This window comes from Mandrillus leucophaeus, unplaced genomic scaffold (genome assembly GCF_000951045.1).
Source record: "Mandrillus leucophaeus isolate KB7577 unplaced genomic scaffold, Mleu.le_1.0 Scaffold61, whole genome shotgun sequence".
NCBI lineage: Eukaryota > Metazoa > Chordata > Mammalia > Primates > Cercopithecidae > Mandrillus > Mandrillus leucophaeus.
In genome coordinates, this window is record NW_012106586.1 from 822,834 (window position 1) to 827,757 (window position 4,924).

Sequence of the window (4,924 nt, forward strand, 5' to 3'; positions counted from 1 at the left end):
GTTATGCACATGTACCCTAGAACTTAAAGTATAATAATAATAAATAAATAAATTTAAAAAAATAAAAAATAAAAAAAAAGTGTCTCCCAAAAAAATAAAAAATAAAAAAAATAAATGGGCCAACCAGAGGCAAAGTCCAAGCATAAAGTTGAGGGAGAAGCCACCCGGAAAATGTAAGAATCCCCAGATCCGACGATCAGATGTGAGAGAATGCACCCCTGGTGGTCTCCAAAGGCCTAGAACTAAAAGGCAACAGCTCCCTCATGACTGTTGTGTTGGGTGAAAGAGAAGCAGAATCCCAGGACCCAAACTCACTACGCCGAAGGGAAAGTTAAGCTTGGGAACTGAGTCACTGACAATGTTTTCCCAAACAGCTGTAATTTCACAACCTGGCTTCACAGCCTCATTCCCTCTGCTCCCTCTTTTCACAAGCTTGCTTTATCTTCCGTAGAATGCAGATTTGCTGAGCTGGAGGTAATGCACAGTTGACATTCTCCTCTACGCCATCTTTTCACATGTGAAATGTAGATTTACTGAAGCTAGACAGAGCTGCACAGGTGTAAGCATTGGCCTCACTGCCTCTACTCTTCCCTTTTCTCCCTCCTGCTTGCTCTTTCCCCTTTAAGTACTGAAGTTCACAAAGCCCCCTCTAGGAAAAGCAGAGGTCACAGATGCCCCTGTTGTCAGAGATGTGTGCACCAGACCAATTCCATCTTAAACAGGAGCTGGGTAAACTGAGGCTGAGACCTATTGGGCTGCATTCCCAGACAGTTAAGCCATTCTAAGTCACAGGATGAGATAGGAGGTCAGCACACGATACACAGGTCATAAAGACCTTGCTGATAAAATGAGTCGCTGTAAAGAAGTTGGCCAAAACCCACCAAAACCAAGATGGTGACGAGAGTGACCTCTGGTCGTCCTCACTGCTGCACTCCTATTAGTGTCATAACAGTTTACAAATGCCACGGCAAGATCAGGAAGTTACCCTATAGGGTCTAAAAGAGGAGGACATGAATAGTCCACCTCTTGTTTAGCATATCATTAAGACATAACCATGAAAATAGGCAACCAGCAGCCCTCAGGGTCTAGGGAGTAGCCATTCTTTTATTCCTTTATTTTCCTAATACACTTGTGTTCGCTTTATTCTACAGACTTACCCTGAATTATTTCTTGCTCGAGATCCAAGAACCCGCTCTGGGGTCTGGACTGGTGACCCTTTCCTTGTAACATCTTTCTGGCGACCCCAGAAGCAACTATAGTACGGAACCCCCTACCCCAACAGCTAACTTTGGGTAAGTGGTGGAGTCCGATAACATCTTTCTGATGAATCACGTAAGGGACGATACTGAGGAAATCCCCCCTTTCCAAAGAAAACAGACTGCAGAACTGATTAGTCGACTTCAGGTAAGCGGTAGGATACTTGGGAAAAGAATGGAATTGGGTTAGAGGCCCACCTTAGGGGAGTAAGAGTCTCTCTAAGACAGACTGGGTTAGAGGCCTCTCTCAATAAAAGGAAAGGATGCTTGACCGACCTTGGACTAGAGGACCAACTTAGGAGGGTTAGAGGCCCCTCTCCGTAAAATCCCTCTCACTGAAATCCCTGTTGGCTAAGAATGGGTTTGGCACTATGGGATGTTAACCTCTATTCTCTTTGGATTAATCACCTTTCACTCTTTGCTGATGGCTATGGGTGACAGGGTTAGGCATATACAGGATCATGGAACATGGGGAGCTTTTTCCTCCCCAAAAAGGGGAAACTTGAGAGCTGATGGAACTCCTGGAAAAGATCTCTTTGCTATTGATAAGAGACCACTTGAACTTTTCAGGGCTGCTGCATGGGTGGGCCTTTCTCTGGCCTCCCTGGGTGCCTCACCTTCCCCACCCTGCCACAAGCAATGCTTTTCTCCCTTGCTTTTAGTCTCTCTCTCTGTGCCAACTAGTTGGATGAATGGTAAAAATCATCGTTTATCTCCCATAAAGTTTTGATTAATGAGAAAAAGATTTTGTGAGGCTAGTCGTAAGCTGTAGCGAAACTGATGTGGTTCGTAGGTCTTTCTGTATTGTTCTGTCCTGGAGAGCTGCACCTTAGGATACAACAGAGGCTTAGGACACCTGTAAACCTGCTTTTCAAGATAGCCCAGGAAACTGGTCAGTCATGTCCTTCGGAGCTTGACCTTGTAACCATGTGAACGTGCTTTCTCTTTTCCCAGTGGCAGCCCAAGTTCAGAGTTCAATTCCTGGCTTAGGGAATAAGTCCTTTATCTTCTATGTATTTATATATGTTGTATGTGTGATGTTTATATCTCAAAGAACTTTGATTAATTTGTTTAGTAACAATAAGAGCTTCAACAGAATATTTTGTGAGAAAAGTAAAAAGTGTAATGCCTTTTATTTAGTTCATGTGACTTAAGTAATCTTTGGGAAATAAAGAGAGTTTTAAAGATTATTGGTAAAATAAAAATATCTTCAATAATGTAAACATTTGGTGTAAATTATGCAGGTCAGATATTAAGTTTACTAAATGCTTTAAGGTCATAAACTGCTTCTTTGGCTTTTGAAAATTGTTCAATTTACCTGCTTTGGAGCATTATATTCCAGATAAGGCCTGGGGACATGTGGTGTTAGGCAGGCCCCCCAGCTATGCTGGAAAGAGTCAATCCTTATCTGCACTTCTGCCTGGTGTGTCCTGGGCTAGGCTCCACACCTAGTACTTCATTAGCTTACTAAAGTTTTCATCAAAAGAAAAAGTTGCTAAGAGTTAACAGTGTGGCATGTATTTGAAACTACTGAAAAAAACAGTTTTACATGCAGGGTATGTAAGGAAAGTAGAATGTACTTTTAGCAAAAGATTATAAGAAGTCATGGGAATGTGGATTTTCTTGCCTATATAAAAGGGCTAAAGAATTGTTTTAAGTTAGGATAAAGCTAAAGGTTTAAGCAAGTTGTGGAAGGTTTGTGAAAAATTAATCTTGTACAAGAAATTCTGTGTGTGAACATATTGGCTAAAATTAAAGGGGTACTATTCAGTTTTTCCCATAAATTAAACATTGGAATAAAAGCACAGCAGGTTTTTCTTAGAGCAAAATCCTGCTTATGAGCTGCTCTTTAACAAAAATTGTAAAGGGTTATGAAAGGTTTATGAGAATCTTACCTTATGGTCAAACAGTAAAACTGGGTAGATATGTCTATAAGGTTTTATTAAGAATGGGATTTGACATCAATAATGCATTAATGCAACAGTGACATTTGGCTTATTTGGTTAGAAAAATCATACAAGCAGCACTGTCAAATATAAAATGGTGTTTGATTTTCTTTGGGCTGCATTTGTATAAATATGTTACTGGTATGTGTCCAAAAATTATGAGAAACTCCTATGATTCTAATATGGCTTACTGTATGTTATTAATAATTACAATTGTTACATAAAATCATTGTATGCCCCAGAGGTAACAAAATTTCTTTGTCAATCATATTTTTAACTGTTGCTGTCCTAAGACATTTTGTCACCCACAAACAAGTGTTACCTTGTTTTGTTCCTCTTTAGATGGTGGTTTATAATCAAACACAGGGCTTTGACAGGTGTTCTTAAATGCAGGTTTCTGATAACTTCAAAAATTGTGACATTAGAGGAAACAATTTTCAGAACTCTCATGGAGAAGTGGAATGACATGAATATCAGAACAGGAGTTAACTGCATAGACTGAACTAACAGAAGCTATTTACAGTTTTTAACAATTGAGTATAGTACACTCCTGTGAACAAATTTAGAGAATATTTGTTTCTCTCTACCTGATTTCTCCAGAATTTGGAAATTATTCATGAGTATTCTTAATTTACGGCAAATAATTACTTGTGTAAGTGCAATAAGAATCTGTTTTCTTTTGTAACAGGACAATTGGAAAAACTGGTTATTTTACCAAGGCTTTGACTGGAATGGCATGCTTTCCTTTAAGGAATCAAACTTGATTTGTAAAGCCAATAAAAGCCCCTTGGGGAAATGCCTTATACCTCGCCTATGCAGTCCCTGTGCAGGGTTTCTGACCTGTGGTAAGTAAAGAACGTCACTTTCTAACAGGTCCAGGAGCCCCAGGTTATCTTGGAACCTCAAGTGGAGAGGAATTTACCCAGTTCATAGGTATTTGAGGGTACAAACTGATGGCAGGGCTCAGCTCTAAAAAGTCTTATCTAAAATTCCTTCTATGGAACAGAGTTCCATCAAAGCCAATTTAAAAAGAGTTTATGTGAAAAATAATTATTCTTGCTGCACTTTATACAAATAGGCATGCCAAGTATAATAAGGCAAATCATTCTTACCATGATTTGTCTTTAGTAAAAATAGGAAACTGGAGAGAGAGATATTATGTTTCAAGAACTATGGAACATCTATTATTAGATTCTAGGCTCATCAATTGTTTTTAAAGTTTGTTTCTGCAATTTAGGCTAATTCAGTTTATTCCTATGAACCAACCAGTGAGCTCTGCCTGCTGCTCAGAAGAAACAAAAGAGATGGGTAATGTAGAAATCTGGATCAGTATTCTAAATCTGGACATGTATTAGAATTGACTAGCAATCCCATATCAGCTTGATTCCAGCAGCTATTCAGTTCATGGAAAGCCTTCTTATTTTGTTTACTTGAAATAACTTTACTTATTTTGCTTTATTATTGTGAAACATATTGCTGTTGTACTTTTTGTGTAGGAATGCAGAATAAGCTTATAAAATGTTGTCTTAAATTGAACACTTGTTAATCTTCCAGATAGAACCTTTTGTCAGAACTCAAGAATGCTGAATGGCACTCGCCATACTGACGCTTTCTGACTGAGCTCTACCCTGAATACAAGAGACTCTAATGGTTGGGCAGGAACAGCATCGCCCCTTTTCAGCCTCAAGAAGTTACAGAAGATGGATCTTCATCCCTCCGCAA